Here is an 18,540-nt window from a genome sequence, read left to right on the forward strand (position 1 = left end):
TCAAGGCAATGCACTAAAATCAAAGTTCATGGAACCTCGGTATCGTATTTTACATGGTATCTTTGCCTCAAATATATATCCTAGAAGTACCAATTGGTCGGATCTCACCGGGTTCATGGCCATGATAGTGTACTCCGTAGCTATGGGAATCAAAATCTGCCTTCCTACCCTAATTGTTCATTAGCTGTTATATGCCATTCATATATCTCGGGACATGCATTTGCCCTATCCTTGGATCATTAACTCTATATGTAATGCGATCGGCTTTTCCACGTCAAACGATCCGGAACTTCCCCTTCAACACTTCAACAAGAACAATATTATAAGGATGGATTTAAAGTTCCACAAATTTCCCGAAGATGAGGAAGGGATTCAAGAAGAAGGCAAACATAGTGAAGGGGATGCTCCAGCAGAAGGTGCTGGAATGGCTAAGGGTGACCCTCCTGCATCTCAACAGGCTCCGTCCCCGTCTGACCCTGGTCATGCAAAATGATTCAAACTACATCAGGATCAGATTGGCGCGATACAGCGAGATGTAGCCCAGCTGAAGGAGTCAACCAATACATGATTCAATGTACTGGAACGTCTGGTGCATGGGGTGCAACAGTCCGCCCAGCAATTGGTTGATCTGCTTACCCGCCGTCGAGACGATACAGCACCGTCCTCCTCTGCTCCTCTGCCTTAGTGAAGACATCCAGGATCAGTCACATACACTTTTCTCTTATATCCACATATGGGCATTGGTATCTTTTTGAATGCCCTACGATTCCATGAGTGTATGTGATACATTACTAACTTACAAAGTTTGACGTTTTTTCTTGGTTGTTGATGTGCCCATGAATGGGCTCAATACTGGTGGTTTTCTTGTTCTTTTTGGGTGCCCATAGATGGGCTGAATTTTATTTTGGTATGGGATGAATGATTATACTACTGCCAATCTTGGGCAGTATATGTATATTTTGGATACTCTTGGTTATGGCGATTTATATATCATCAATCTTTAATGCCATGTTTACATTCTGTGATTCCCTATTTTATCTGGTTATAGCTCCAATGGTGTGCGATGCATGTGATATTTTGATCTATATATTGTTTGCTTTGCATACATGGTTTCTGTAATGCGATGTTGGTTTTCCATCCATCTATTATATGCATATGATTCCCGAAATATGGTTCTCCCATATTATCTAAACTTCAGTCAATATCACGTGTTATGTTATCCTTTGTCAATGACTGACAAAAAGGGGGAGAGCAAATCCACCCCGAAGAAAAGTTGTGTGTATCTGTTTATGGGTGGTGGTGCAGGTGTTAAGGGGAGCAGCTGCAAGAAGAAAATAGGAGTTTGCAACAAGAAAGGGGGAGTTTGCAGCTAAGGGGAGCAGCTTTTGAATGTTTGTGTATGTGAACTAGATAACATTGTACAATTGTGTAAAGTTCATGTATACACAATTTAGGATGTCAGTATAGAATTGTTCTAGGGTGTTTTGGTATTTTGTCACATAATTGACAAAAGGGGAGATTGAAAGTGCCCTGGTTTGTCAATTAGCATGATTGTTGAGTTGGCTAGACAGAGAAGCTCCATAAGAAGATCAATCAAGTGTCTACCTCAACTGGATGTGTGCCCGAACTCGCCACAGGTAAATCTTAGCCTCACATCCCATGTCCCAAAACACCAAGTAATTAAAACCCTTAAAATTGATTAGAATATCATAGGGTTTTTGGGTTAGAAAACTTTTTCAAACTTCAGATAAATCTCTTGGTTTTCTACCTTTGTCGATTTATCGACAAGCGTTTCGATGAAATTGAACCTTGCTGTTGATGTCCTCGAAGCTCACTCGATGGTATCAAAATGAGGACATAAGATGTCCAGCAACCGCATATACCTCTGAACGGAATTATCGATGTATCAATAGCCGTATCGATATCATCAAAAACTGAATCTCGAGTCTATCGAAGTTGACTCGATAAAATCGACATCATATATGTTGTGTCCAAAGTTCTGCTAAGGCAAATCATGAAATCTTTGATATATCGAAGTACTCCTTGATATCCTTGAAATTCAAACTTCGATGATATCTGAAGCTCTTCGATAATATTGGATTGGATGCTCTGTTTTCCAGCAATATTTTCATGTTGTTTTATTTTGGATGGAGGGTCACTCGATAGAATTGATATTCAAATATCGATGATATCGAGGTTGGGTCGATGGCATCGAGAATGGACATAAACTGTCCAGCAAGCTTAACTGAAAAATCCTCTGGATTTATCGATGCATCAACACGACTATCGATATCATCGACATTCAAATTCCGATCATATCGAGTGTGCCTCGATCATTCTTTTAACCTGTAATATTTCGAAGGCAAGTCTCTCTCATTTTCAAATGTCAAGGAATCGAACATCGTGTCGATGAAATCGGAGTTCGAAATCCGATGACATCGACGCCCGTTCGATTTCCTCGACCAGCTGACAAAATGTTTCAAAAGCGTTTGACATTAGAGTTCGTGTCATCGAGCGACCAGTCGATGTTATCGAGAGTATATGCTCGATGATAATGAACTTTGTCAAAAATATGACCGTTTTATATCCGTTGGAACCTTCTGCCTATTTATGAAAGCTTACCCTTGGTTGTTAGATAGAAAAAAAGAGAGAATGCTTTTGTGTGCTTAACCCCATATCATATGCCCTTAGCCTTTTTCTCTCATGGGAGTTCATCCTTCAATCCACCCTCATCATTGACATTTAATAGAGTAGTTTGGGGAATGAACTTCGGCATTCAAGAATCCTCTAGCTACCACCTTAATGGAAAATCATTAAGCTGAGATGCCTTGAATGCATAGATGATTGGAATCGCTCTATCTCCCTTATAGGAAAACATTCAATAGAGTAAGATTCCATTATAACCTTGACGTAACCTGTGGCCATGTATTGGTACATCTTCTGAGTTATGGATCAAGGAAGCTGAAGTATTTCATCAAAGGAGGAGATCTTCAACAGTGCGCTGAAAGGGACTCATCTGCTTATCTGTAAGTTATTAGAGTCCAGAGGACCCTTGTGATCATTCCTTCTGTAGGATTGGGTCTAACGTGTTTCTCACCCCTTTCATGTCCTCGTAAGAGGCCTCCGGTGGGAGTGTACATGGTGGGTGCTTTGTGTTGACCCTTACTCTGTGGAGAGCATAAACTCTTAGGTCCTTGTAGTAAGTCCTTGACCAAGGTAGTCTAAAAGTTGGGTGCTTTGTGTTGACCCTTGCTCGTGGGAGCATAAACTTATGAGGTTCCTTGAGTGGATCCTTGGTTAGTGTGCCTAAAATTAGGTAATATGTGTTGACCCTTGCTCGTGGGAGTATAAACTGTCAGCCTAGGTGTAGGTTGTACTGGTTAGAGGTGAACCTGATTTAAAACCTCCGGTTTGAGGTGAACCTGTTGTGAAACATCCTTAGTGAAATCCGGTACACTCAAGGGTTGAGTGTGTCAGCCGGGAGTGGAGTAGACAAGTAGTCGAACCACTATAAAAATGACTATGTTTATGATTGATATTACTCTTTGATTACTTGTGTGATTTAAATGCTTTTATAATTGAATATCTAAGATCACACCTCACACGCAGTCACATCCATCATAATCTATAAAAATATCTTATTCACCTGTCAAATAGCATTATGATTGGATCCTCTATTTGGCTTGAAAGCCATTAGAGTTACTTTGAAGAAATCCTGATTCATGCATATCTACTTAGGATAAGTTTAATAGGATTTTAAATAAACCATAAAATTTTTATAAAAAGTCCTATTCACCCCCCTCTAGGACATATTGGCATATTCCTACTTTGACTAAAGCGGTCATTACCGCAATTTCAATTTCTACAGGACAATCCTCCCAATTTCTAACAACGCTCACATGCTTTGCAAAATTTGTGTGTATCTTTAAACATAGTGGGCCCATAAAAGCCACATTGCGAGATTTTATTGTGTCTTCTTAGCCAAGAAATGGCCACCACACGCGTGAGAATGGGAAGAGGAGATGGCACTTTAGTATTCATTATCAGGAACTGTAAGTGCTATTATTGTCACGCCCCAAACCCGAAAATCGGGCTCATAAAATTTCCGATTGCTAAATCCGGTGCTAACAGCCTCCGTAGTACCCCATTCTCGGCTCCTAGCGCCCATACGCCAGATTCCGATCTTAGGATCATACAAGGAGGATTTTCCAATGTACATTTAACTTGTAATAAGCATAACCACATGTTTACCCAAATCACAAAGGCAACATCATCATCACATATCCACTAATATAAACATTTAAATTCAGTGCTGAAAGGAAAATACATATGTTAAAATCAAAGCTCCAGTAGTCTGCTGCACGCTCCAAGCACAATGCTGCTGCGACCTGACGCCACCTATACGCATTTATTGTGCATAAGATTATAGAAAGCTTAAAGGGTGGTGAAAGTGTGTACACAAGATAAGTGCCAAGTATTCGATACAATGTCATAATCATACAATGTCGAAAATACTGGCAAGTTCATGAATCATACAATATCAGAGTAAGCGGAAATACTGACAAATCCATGAGTCATACAAGTACGGAATGCGGATCATAATGAGCCAAATATTAGATGTCGAGGATGTAATATAATATGCAAATCCTGACGAGCCACAAATACCATCAATCTCATATCAGTCATATAAATGCAGAAACATAGTAACCCAAAATTACTAAATGTTGCGAATGCAATGCAATATGCGGTGCAAATGAAATGACTATGATGGAGTGAAGTCGGGATGATAGTACATAATATCGCAAGCTATGGGTTCATCACAATGGACTTCTATCCAAACCAGTCCCATACCTAAATTTGGATAACCAGACTCAATGTGATAAACCCCTGACCTCAGGTTAGTCGGGCGCCCCAACTGAAATCCTTGCCATTATAAAGGTACATAACAATTAGTTGCGCACCACTGGCCCGAGTGGATAGTGAATGAATGAATGAATGAGTATGCAACTTCTGCTCAATAAGTCCACGTATCAATACTATACATCTGTGGGATCATCACCAAGGTCTAGTACACTCCAAACCAGATTGTCACCCCATCATGCGCAACGAGGTGAGTGGAAGAGACCTCACTATCCACCTGACCAGTAGTCAGCCAATACCTACCCGGCATGTCGATAGCGGACTCATTTATGAGCTGGTCAAATGTAGCCTAGTTTTGCCCACTACGAATCGAGCGGATAAGGTCATACCCCCTTCCAACCGACCACGACATAATGGGAGATGCGGCCTACTGGTATTCGGCACTCAGGCGCTCATGTAATCCACTCGGTCTACACATTGGAGTGTCTCCTGGGCACGGAGCTTTAGGGATTTTCACCCATGGACATCTATGGTACCCATTTGCTAGAACAGATTTTCAGTGTCCCATCTGGCCATCCATGATATACCTGTGAAGGCTACGGCCCTGATGACACTAGGGCGTACAACAGTCATATCCCAAAATGTGAGATGCATGAGTCATACAGTCCATCCATGCATCAATCCTGCACATACTGCGCGCTCATGTGGGGCAACTTCGCCTATCAGGGAGTCTCATAACAACCTATCCAATGACATATGCAATTGTCAACCACATCTCATAACAAACATGTAGATGATGCGTATGGGCATGTATCATAATGCTATGCTGTCACATACTCATAATCAGTATCGACAACCAGCATCGATAATCGACATCGATATCGACGTCAATAATTGGCCTCAACAATCGAAATCGGCCTCGATAATCAGAATCAGCCTCGATAATCGGAATCGGCCTCGACAAACGGAATCAGCCTCGATAATCGGAATCAGCCTTGACAATCAGAATTGGCCTCAACCATCAGCCTCTACAATCGGAATCAGCCTTGACAATCAGAATAGGCCTCGATAATCGACCTCGACAATCGGAATCAGTGTCGATAATTAGAATCGGCCTCGACAATTAGAATCGGCGTCGATAATTAGAATCGACCTCGACAATCGGAATCGGCGTCGACAATTGGAATCAACATCGACAATCAGAATCAGCCTCTACAATCGGAATCGGCCTAATAAGGGCCTAAGGGAAGGTCATAATGAGGACATGTAACCATCATTGCCCATCAAAGTGGACATTTAACCAACATTGCTCCCAAGGAATGGCCCACATAGAGCCAAACATATAGTGGGCCCATGGCCTCACACAAAGGCCTAATATATATCGCAATGAGCTGCTCATACACAACAGGTGGGTCCCATCACATGGGCCAAATACATGGACCTCATGTACATCACAATGGGCCGCAATACATGGGCCCTATATACATCAAATGGGACGCAATATATGGACCGGAATTACATCTCATTGGGCCTTACCAAATGGGCTAGAAATACACACAATGGGCCACACCAAACAGGCCACAAATACATCGCAATGAGTCTCAAACATGAGCCTCAAATATATTATAATGGGCCTCATATGCATCAAGTGGGCCACATCAATGGGCCTCATATACATCAAGTGGGCCGCATCCATGAGTTGCACCAATGGGCCTCATATACATCAAGTGGGCCGCATCAATGGGCCACACCAATAGGCCTTAATTATCATATGGGCCTTAACATATGGGCCTCAAACATGGGCTCCAAATACATCTCATTTGGGTCACGCCAATCAGCAAGTGGGCCTGAAAATCGATGGATTGCAAGGATAAAACCTACATATCATGGTGGGCCTCGAAATGATTTGGAAATAGGGTGGACTGTGTGGATACAACACTTACATCATGTGGGTCCCACTGTGCCCGTGTGGACAACACTGGACAAAACATATATATCATGGTGGTCGCTGGGATGATGGTGTGCATCCAGTACATACGTCACTGCAACGTCCCACTGTCCAAATGGACAATGACAATAAAACACAAGTATCAGTGCGCTCCACCATCCATTGTTGGATGGTGGACAGCGTGGATAAAACACTTACATCCAATGGACCCCATGGACGGATGGCCTAGATATAACACGTACCATGGTGGGCCACAAATAGACTGTAGGATGAAACACTTATGTCATAGGGGGTATCACATCCAGGTGAACGGTATGGATCAAAACAGATACATCATGGTGCCTTAGCAGCACCGTCTAGAGATGGATGGTGTGATATGGAATACATGCATCAAGGTGAGCTACATCGTCCAGCACATCTGGACGGTGCAAAGTAAATACATTTGCTAAGGTGGGTCCCACATACAAGTGGCCCATAGCTTAGGACCAAGCTGATATTTGTGATTTCCCCACTGTCCAGACAATTGGATGGTGTGGACAGATACATCATGGTGTGGCTCGCAGAACTTGCTGACGAAATGCAGCCGCTGATGCTCCTGGCTCATCGTCCCTAATGGATGGTGTAGATATAAAATAAATACATCACGGTGGGTCACACTGCCTCATGTACAGGGATGGTGTTGATAAAACACATATTTCATGGTGGGTCCCACCTTCTGATGGACGGTGTGAATGAAACACATATCATGGTGGGCCCCTCCTGCCAAAATAGATGAACGGCTTGGATCCAAAACGCATAGCTCAAGGTGGTTACCCACCGTCCAGACCTACTGAACTGTGCAGGTAAGATCCATACATTAAGGTGGGTCCACATGTGTGGCCCACCAATTCATGCATCTATGGGGTCCACGCCCCTGGACGATGATGACCCCACACACTGCCATGGTGGGTCCACGTCCAAAGGGTGGATGGCTGGATGGGTACATCATCAAGGTGGCCCCTCATTCATCAAAATGGATGGACGGTCTGGAGAAACACATACAACGTGGTGGCCTACAGAACTTGCTGACGTTACTAGCAGCTTTAGCTGCTGGCCATCCAGTAAATGGACGGCCCAGATACATCATACATATATTAAGGTGGGTCCCACCTGCCCTAGACTGATGGATAGAGTGGATGTAGAATAAATTCATTAAAGTGGGCCCCACATGGCACGTGGCCCACAGTTGCCAAAACAGATGGACAACATGGAGAAACATATACATCAGGGCCCCACTGCAGCAGCCTTGCTGCTGGATGGCGGGGCTGCTGGCCTAGCGTCCAGTAGATGGACGGTTTGGACAAACAGATGAACGGCATGGGTATAAAACATATACATCAGTGGTGGATCCCTCGTGAGGGCTGGATGACATGGATAGATCGCATACATCAGGTGGGTCCACACGTGTGGCCCACCTGCTTTGTATCAAGCTAATATTTGCATTTTCCCATCCGTCCAGACCTAGTAACAGGCTGGACAATACAGATCCAACACATCCATCAGGTGGGTCCCACGTAGGTGGATGGCATGGATCAAATACGTGCATCATAGCGGGGTCTATAAAATAGGAAGAGAGAGAGAGAGAGAGAGAGAGAAAGAAAGAAAGAGGAACGTGTGAAGGGGAGGGACCCCGCCACTATGGGTCCTCCCTATACAATGCATACATCAAGTGGGTCTCACCATATGTGGGCCCTCAAATCATAAAAACAATGGTAGAAAATCATAAAATCACCCACCATTCATTCTTCTTGGTCTAATGGAATGCCAAACTCCTTGGCTTCGACTTTGACGGAGGATTATGGAGATTGGATGGTTGGATTGGGTGGTAGGGAGGTGGGCCACACTAGCTTCTCGTCTCTCCCATAGAAATGCTTGGACGTTGAGTGCTCATGGGGTTACTTGGGAGAATGAGAGAGAGATGAGAGAGAGAGAGAGGTTGTAAGAGAGAGAGAGGGATGGGTGAGTGATGGGGTGTGGTGGGTGAGTGAGTGATGGGTGTACTTGATGGGTGGAGAGAGAGAGAGAGAGTTGACTTTAAGGGAGGGGTGGTTGTACTTGCTTGAGGTGATTGATGGGATATGTACTTGACATGATTGATGTGATTTCTCTTAGGTTTTGCAATTGCACGGTGTTTTCTTAGAAGTGAACGCGGGCCCACATCTCCTGGCTCGAGTATCGCCTTGGTGCGCAAGATGCGGCATCAGAACCGCGGTGATGGCGCGGTCGTTAGGGTATAAGTCTCGGGTTGAGCCGACTCTGGAATACGGGATACAACTTAGGGTCATGTACAAATGCTATCTTCATGTCGCGGGTCGCTAAACTTCGACCGAGTGGACCATGGAAGTCTACGGAACGGGACGAGCTAGGATACGGGCCTGACAATTATGTTAAGCACACATAGATTGTCAAATTTTGTAAGACAAAATCGCTTTAAGGTAGAAACACAAGTATGAAATAACACTTGCTCTACATTCCGGAAGATCATCTCAAGATCAGCTAATGATTAAGTCAAGATCGACACATCTTCTTAAAGAAATCGTCGCCCGTATTCAAGACAAAGTTGAGTCAAAGTTCAAGACAAGGAGACTCAGATATTTGCTAACACGCATGTGGTATAGGTGTTTAAAAAATTCTCTATCATGGGTTTTTATTAGTATTTTTGGTATGAAATTTGGCCAGCCTAACTTCCTCTACCAGCTCAACTTCATGCCCGAGCAAAATCAATAACTTCTGTTGAAAATTCGGCTAGCCCTAGAAAGTTTGGGTGAAATTCCAGCAACACAAATCTTTAAATTTTACGAGAATTCGGCCAGCCAAATTTGACCTCTGGCTAGCCGAATTTTGGATAAATCTTATCTTGCGTAATCCGAGTGCCGTTGGAACAAATCTGGTGAACTCCGGCCAGCCAAAGCCAATCTTTGGCTAGCCGAAGTTACAAGCTCTTTGCCTATAAATTGAGGCTTTCTCTCATTCTAAAGAATAACAAAAATTAATATAATCCTTCTGCAAGAAAGAGAAGCTCAAATCCTCGGCACAGCTATTAGTGTGGTATTTATAAATTTTATTTTATAGCTTATTTAATTCCTTTATCTCTAAATCATTTTAATCTTATTCTAAGAGGGTAAACTATACTCTTCTTTAAGATCTAAGAGAATTAATCAAGTAGCATTTGGATTTTCCATTTTAAAAATCTATAGAACCCTATACTCTTTCTGTTTAATTGAGCACTACGACATCTATGTTCAAGAAAGAAGTCTTTCTACTACAAGCTTCTGCCACATCTTCTACATTTGAAGATATGTACATTTACTGTTTTCTTATTTAGGTTTTTCTACGATAGCCTGTGAAAATCTCAGTGAGGCTGTCTGAGATAGCCTGTGAAAATCTCAGTGGGGTTTTTATTTGTGATAACCTGTGAAAATCACAAAAGAGATTTTATTGTGGTAATGTCACACCCCAGACTCGAAAACCGGGCTCACAAAATTTCCAATCATCAAATCCAGAACCGACAGCCTCCGTAATACCCCATTCACGGCTCCCATCACCCATATACCAGGTTCCAATCATGGGATCTAATAAGGATGATTTTCAACATGAATTTGATTCATAAGGAGCATAACCACAAGCATAACCAAGTCACAAAACAGCATTACCACTATCCACTATATCAAAACTTTGAGTACAATGTGGAAAGGAAAATACAAAGATAGACAAAAGCTCCAAGATGATCTGCCACACACTCCTGCCTTAGAACTACTGCGATCCAACATCACCTATATGCAACGATCGTACATAAGCTTATAGAAAGCTTAGAGGGTGGTGTAAGTGTATGCGCAAGGTTAGTGTCAAGTATGCAATATCAGAGCATTGTGGAAACATGCTGGTAAGTCCATGAATGCTATCAGCCATACCAAAGCTATGCGATGCGAGGTATGAATGCTATCGGCCATACAGAGGCCATGCGATGCGAGGCATGAATGCTATCAGCCATGCGATGCGAGGCCTACGTAGCCAAATGTCATATGCGAGATACAACGCAAGCATGTCAGTCCTTAACTGAATTCACATATCAATATAACTCAACTCTGGGATATCACCGGGGTCTAGTACACTCCAAACCAAATTGTCGCCCCATGCAGGCAATAAGGTGAGTGGAAGAGACCTCACTATCCACCTGCCAATATCGAGTCCGGCTCGTCGATAGCAAACCATTCCTCACTCAGCCAAGCTTTGTCCCCTCCTCTCGAGCGGGTAAGGTCGTACCCTCTTCCAACCGACAACAACATAGTGGGAAGCGCGACATCCTGGTATTCAGCACTTAGCGCTCATGCATTCACTCGGTCTAGACATTAGAGCAACCTCTTGGTACTATAAGAGTTTAGGAAATTTCACCCAAGGACATCTATCATACCTTATGTAGAGAAAGATTTCTGGTGTCCAATTCTACCATCCACGATATGCTTGTGGAGGTTACGACCATTATGTTGTTAAGGCGTGCAGTAGTCATGTCACACAAATGCGAGATGCATGAATCATGCTATCATTCATACAGCAATCCTGCGCGTATTGTACACTCATGTGGGCAACTCCTTCTATCAAGGAGTCCCATAATAATCCGCCCGATGGCATATGCTATGATTAATCATTCGTCATATCAAGCATACATATGATGCGCATGGGCATGGATCGTGAAGCTATACAAAGCATGTTATAAGATGATGATACACTTTTCTCATATCATGGATGGGCCTAGACAGCCTACTCATATCAAGAATAGGCCTAACAATAATGGGGACCCAACGGTTTGGGTTAGCCCACTAAGGGAAGATGAGAATGGGCCTAACAATGGGCCTTAGAGAGGGTTACAATGCAGACATTTAACCATCATTGTTCTTATAAATGTGGACATTAAACCATCATTGCTCCCAAGGCATAGCCCATTTAAAACCAAATAGGAAGACAAATGGGCATCATAAACATCATTACATACATCATGGTGGAATCACACATCACAATGGGCCTCATATACATCACATCGGGCCTCATACAAGGGCCTCACATACATCACATTCAGCCTCACTCATGGGCTCAAATACATCACAATGGGCCACATCTATGCGCTTCAAATACATCACAATGGGCCACATTTATGAGCCTCAAATACATCATAATGGGCCTCAACATATGGGCCTCATATACATCACATCGGGCCTCAACATATGGGCCTTATATACATCACATCGGGCCTCACACATGGGCCACATATACATCATAATGGGCCTCAAATGGGCCTTAAATACATCACAATGGGCCTCATCATATGGGCCTCTCATATATCACATCGGGCCGCACCCATGTAGTAGTGGAGATAATGATTTTATTGATAAACAATTCACAGGGCCCACCATAACGTTTATTTTCCATCCAATTTGTTCATAAGGTCACAAAGACCTAAATTAAGAGGAAAACAAATTTCATATTGATCCAGAACTTCTGTGACCCCAAACGGGTTTCAATGGTAGACATTCAATCCTCCACTTGTTTTGAAGTGTGGTGCACTTGATAGACGGATCTATCTTATTTCTCGTCTCAAACCTTAAGACGAGCTCACAAAGTGGATGGACGGTTTAGATATAACACACATATCACGGTGGGTCCCATCGTCCCAGCTGGGTGGGTCTCACGTCCAGATGTATGGTTTGGGATATAACACATACCTTAAGATTAGGCCCACAAGCTTGCTGACATCATTATAGTAGCCATGCTGCTGGACTGCTGGCCCAGCATCTAGTAGATGGGCGGTTTGGGTTTAACACGTACCCATGATCAATCTCATAGGGCCTGCTGACGTCAATATAGTAGCTATATAGCTGGTGGGGCCCACTTGAAATTTAGATCTAACTCATCCTCTCTGCAATGCCATAAAATGATCTCCACAAATGGTTGGACGGTATGGATTTCATGCACATAGCATGTGCACCCCACTGCCACTGACCAGCGTGGGTAAAACACATACATCAAGTGGCCCCTCCACTGTCCAAGGTCAGGATGGTGGATATGTAAGGAACATACATCAAGTGGGTCCCATTGTCCACGGACGGTGAGGATGGCATAAACATCAAGGTGGGTCCACGTGGTGACCCACCATAGCTTTGAATAAAGCTAATATTTACATTTTCCCTTCATCTGGGCCTGTCTAGACGGACAGGCAGTAAGCCCATCCACTAGACAATCCAGTAGGGTGTGCCATCTCGTGGATGGTGTAGATAAAATTCATGCATCATGGTGGGCCCCAAACACTGCTAAGAGAGAGAGAGAGAGAAAGAAAGAGAGAGACAGCAGTGGTGGAGGGAGCTCCTCTACTATGAGCTCCCTTCTATAATACAATGCATACATCAAGTCGGTCCCACCACATGTGAGCCCTCAAATCATAAAAATCAATAGTGAAAATCCTAAGATCACCCACCGATTCTACTTCTTCTAGGCTCATTAGAATGCTAAGCTGATTGGCTTCAACTTTGATGGTGGAAGATGAGGATTGAAGGGTGGAGATGGGAGTGTAGGGGTAGGAAGTGGGCCACACACTAGGCTCTTTCTCTCTTGGAAAGCTTGGACGTCCACCCTTTCTTTGGTTGCTTGGAAAAATGATAGAGGGAATGAGAGAGGAGAGGGTGTTGTAAGAGAGAGGTCATGAGTGATGGATGAAGTGATGGGTGATGGCTGGTGAGTGACATGAGAGTTGACTTAGGGGGTAGCTTGCTTATCTTGGGGAGAAAGAAAGTATGGCCTAGAGATGGGATGTGTACTTGATTGATTGATTAATTAATCTGATGTTTGGGTGGAGATTCTTTCAATATTCGCAACGCGACATTTTTCTCGAAATGAACACGGACCCACAACTCTTGGCCTGGGTATTGCATCAGTGGCAAGTCACGGCGTTAGAACCACGGTGACGGAGCGGTTGCTAAAGTACAAGTCTCAAGTCGAGTCGACTCAGATATACGGGATGTAACTTAGGGTCGCGTGCAAATGCCAATTACAGGTCGCGGGTCACCAAAATTCGACGAGGAGGATCGCGGAAGTCTAAAGAACGGTACGGACTAGGATACGGGCCTTACAGGTAAACCTATCAAAATCATAAGGAATTGTAACAGGTTATTAAGGTAAACCTATGAAAACATTATTATAGTGAAAGCTAAAATTACGAGGGTAGTAATTTTAGGAGTGGAGTAGGCGTGGTTGTTTTAAGCACCGAACCGCTATAACTACTTGTGCCATGTGGTAAATACTTTATTCTGTTTGCTAATTGGATCTTATTTATTATTTCATTTTTGCAGTGAATGTTGTAATATTTTTATATTCTTTTTCTAGTATGAAAGATTGATTTTAAAGACATTCGTGAAATAAGGTTGTCCAGCCTAATATTTTAGGTGAAGGTTGTCTTACGAATTATTTAGAATCAAGGTTTCAATACTCATGTGATTGAGATTTTTGTAATATTTACATATTCCGCATTTATTTCAATTATTTGTAATTGTCCTATTCACTCCCGCTCTAGGACATCGCTAGCTCTCCATTTAAGGAACACATCTCCTAATGATTTAATCTAGGCATTATTTAAATAAATATGGATCATCCCAGATAAAATTGCACACCTCAGTGAAAAACTTCTTCGTATCTTGCGTAGTCCAATAAGTGGGAATTGTAGTTCTGGCAAGATAATTAAAAATATCAGCATACCAAGAAAATTTGGAGACTTTGAAGATTTGTTCATCAGGGAACATGTCATTAATGTGAGTCTTCTCCATAGAATTCGTTATAACAAGCCGAGAGAGATTTCAGCCACTACATTTTCTACTCCTTTCTTGTTTTATATGTTTATGTTGAACTCTCGGAGTAGAAGGATCTAGCTTAATAAATGGGGATTAGCATCCTTCTTAGAAAGAAGGTACTTCAGTGTCGCATGGTTAGTAAACACAATGATTTTGGATCCTATTAAGTAAAACCTAAACTTGTCGAATGCAAACACTATAGATAGGAGCTCCTTTTCCGTAGTGAAATAATTTGCTTGGGTTGAGTTTAGAGTTCTACTCGCGTAGTAGATAACGTAAGGCCGCTTCTCTTTTCTCTCACCTAACACCATCCCAATAGCATAATCACTTGCATCGCACATAATCCCAAAAGGTAAACTCCAGTCGAGTGGTTGCATAATGGGAGTGCTAGTTAACATTCCTTCAAGCTTGGTGACAGCTTTTTAATATTCTTTATTCCACTCAAAAGGAGTATCCTTTCGAAGAAGATTGCACAAAAGATGAGGATGAGATAAGACTAAACTCCTTCATGAACCTTCAGTAAAAATCGGTGTGTCCTAAGAAGGATCGCACCTCGTGTATGCTCGTGGGTTGAGGTAGGTTAGAGATTAAATTGATTTTGGCTTTATCTAATTTAATTCCATTAGACAATATGATATGTCCAATACTATTCACTTTTGAACCATGAAATGCCATTTTTCCCAATTCAGCATAAGGTTGTTTTCTTCACACCTTTTCAGCACAAGTTTAAGATTATCAAGGCATTCGCTAAAAGCTATACCAAAACTAGAGAAATTGTCCATGAAAACCTCTAAGAATTGCCCCACCATGTTAGAGAAAATACTAAACATACATCGCTGGAATGTGGCGGGAGCATTGCATAGTCCAAATGGCATCCTCCAGTATGCGAAAGTGTTAAAAGGACATGTAAATGTGGTCTTCTCTTGGTCTTTAATGGCTATCTCTATTTGTTTATAGCCTGAATATATATCAAGGAAATAATAGTAAGAATGACCAGCTAACATTTCTAAAATCTTATCAACAAGAGGTAAACAGAAGTAGCCTTTCCTTGTGATGGTATTCAACTTTATGTAGTCAATGCACAGTCTCCACCCAGTAGTGACTCTTATTGGAATGAGTTCATTATCCGCATTGGCTACAATGGTGATCTCAGACTTCTTAGGTACCACCTGAGTTGGACTCACCCATTGGCTATTGGATATAGGGTAGATAATACCCACATCCAACAACTTTAACACCTCAGCTTTAACCACTTCTTTCATAATTGAATTTAACCGACATTGTGGTTGTCTAGATGTTTTAGCAGTATCATCGAGGTGAATGCGATGAGTACAAATCAAAGAATCGATTCCCTTGAGGTCCGCGTCGTCCATCTCAAGGCTCCTTTGTGTTCCTTGAGAGTAGAAATAACTATACTCTCTTATTTTTCGTCTAGGTGGGAAGAAATTACTACTAGATATGTTTCATCTTAACCCTAATAGGCATATTGAAGATCAGTGGGTAATGGTTTTAGGTCAAGCTTCAACACCTTGACACTAAATGGTAGAGGATTTTTGTCAGTTTAGGGCAATTTTTCATATTTCGACTTCCACCGATTAGTTTCAAGTACCGGTATAGCATCCAGGAAGGCATTCATCTCCCAAATCATATTATCATCTAAATCAGGGGAGTGAGCCAAGCATGTCTTTAAGGAGTTAGAGTATATGCTCAAAAGTGACTTATCTTCTACGAATGAATCAATCATATTTACTTCGTGGGTATCATCAACATCCTCAGTTTGTTTACACAAATTGAATATATTCAGCTCTAATGTTATGTTTCCAAAATTATTTTCATGATCTCATTCTTACAATTGATTATGGCATTTGATGTAGATAGGAATGGTCGACCAAGGATGATGAGAATTTGAGAACGGGTGTGTGTCCAAGATAATAAAATCTACTAGATAGTAAAATTTATCAAATTGGACTAGTACATCCTCTATCATCCCTCTCGGTATATAAAATGAATGATCAATGAGTTGAAGTGTGATAGTGGTGGGTTTTAATTCACCAAGGCTGAGTTATTCATAGACCGAGTATGGAATCAGATTCACACTTTCCCCCAAGTTAAGGAGCGCGTGCTCAATCCGATGATTCCCAATCACACGAGATGGTTAAGCTATCGAGATCTTTATATTTCTAGGGCACATCTTGTTTGAGAATGGCACTCACTTTCTCTATCCAAAAAAATTATTTTGAATATTTTGCCGTCTCTTGGCCATACATAAGTCTTTCAGGAACTTGGCATATGATGGTATTTATTTTTATGGCATCCAATAGAGCAATATTGATTTTCACTTGTTTCTGAACCTCCAAGATATCTCGAGTGTTAGACAGAAGTTTTGGTGAAATCAACCTTTGAGGGAAGGGGGCAACTCGCTTGTATTCTTTTTTCATTTCCTTCCCATGTGACGTATCGCTAAGCCCATCATCCTTCTTTAAGTCCTCCGAGTCTTTAGGCTTGTCAGCCCTCATCGGTATGCTTTTGTCAAATGTTTTCTTACTTCTAAGAGTGGTGATGGATTTAGCTTATTCCACATGCTGGTTTGAAGAGCTTGGGTCACTTATCTCGTATTGTAGTTTTGGGTTAGGTAGAGGTTAAGGTGGAAAAGTCCCTTTCTCCCTAACTATATGTGAATCCAATCTTTGAATGGACTTGTTAAGGTCCTAGAATGCTTGTAATGTGTTCTGATTGAATAGCTCTTAATTTTGGATGTGTTTTAAAAACGGATCCTCTTGGGTTCTTTTATGATTTAATGGTTTGAAATTTGAAGGAAAAGTCCCTTAAGGGTTTCTCTCTATAATAACCAATTGGTCATTCTTCCAATTGAAGTTTGGATGGTTCCTCTAGCTATGATTAGATGTGTTTAAGATGGAGGTGATGAATGGCCTTTGATAATTGTTCACAACATTAGATTGCTCGTGTAACAACTCTTAGGACGCATGAATTGTGGGACAATACTACGTCAAGTGTACATTACTAGCATAAATAACACAAAAAATCTCAATGGTCTCCCTGGGTTTGACCATTTCTACTTTCTTCAGTTCCATGGCCTCAATTTTTCTTATGAGATTAGCCTCCCTTGCATTCACATCATCTTCCTCCCTCAAGATGAACATTCCTCCATTCTCTCTAGACTGTGTCAATCTAGGATTAGTGGGCTTAGATGAAGTATCTCATGACTGCACGTTTTCAGTGAGCATATCAAAATAATCTCACGCATCATTGGGATCCTTGTTCATAAATTCTCCATTGCACATCATCTCCACAAATTGGCGCATGGAAGAGGTCAGTCCATCATAGAAAATGCTTATTAGCCTCCAAGTTTTGTAACAATGATGTGGGGAAGAGTTAAAAATATCCTTAAATCTTTCCCAGCATTGGAAGAAAGTTTCTTCCTTTTTCTGAGAGAAATTCATGACCGCCCTCCTTAGGGTATTGGTCTTATGAATTGGGAAGAACTTTTAAGAAACTCCTAGGTCATCTCAGCCCAACTCCCAATAGATCTCGTTCTTAAGGAGTGAAGCCAAAACTTGGCTTTCTACTTCAAATAAAAGGGAACAACTTTAATCTTGAAGTGTCCTAAGATATGTTATGAAAGTGTAAGGTTGATACAATCTCATCAAATTCCTTTAGGTGTATAAATGAACTTTTGGAATTGAGTCCATGAAACTTCAGGAGTAGTTGGATCACTCTCGACTTAAAATCCATGTTTCATGCATTATACGGCTCAAGTGGGAAAGTGTAGTTTTGCCTTTTGAGGAGATGATAATTAATCCAGTCCTTGATGACCATTCCGTCATGAATTCGTCGAAAATG

The 18,540-nt window shown here is 41.9% G+C and overlaps 1 non-coding gene across 1 annotated transcript; it reads left to right on the forward strand.

Annotated features, from left to right (window-relative positions):
* Positions 1 to 18,051: 18,051 nt before the first annotated feature.
* On the forward strand, positions 18,052 to 18,158 carry LOC131238353 (small nucleolar RNA R71). Its single transcript, XR_009167753.1, has one exon. It is a non-coding gene; the product is annotated as a small nucleolar RNA R71 (small nucleolar RNA).
* The last annotated feature ends 382 nt before the right edge of the window (positions 18,159 to 18,540 follow it).

This window comes from Magnolia sinica, chromosome 2 (assembly GCF_029962835.1).
Source record: "Magnolia sinica isolate HGM2019 chromosome 2, MsV1, whole genome shotgun sequence".
Taxonomy (NCBI): Eukaryota; Viridiplantae; Streptophyta; class Magnoliopsida; order Magnoliales; family Magnoliaceae; genus Magnolia; species Magnolia sinica.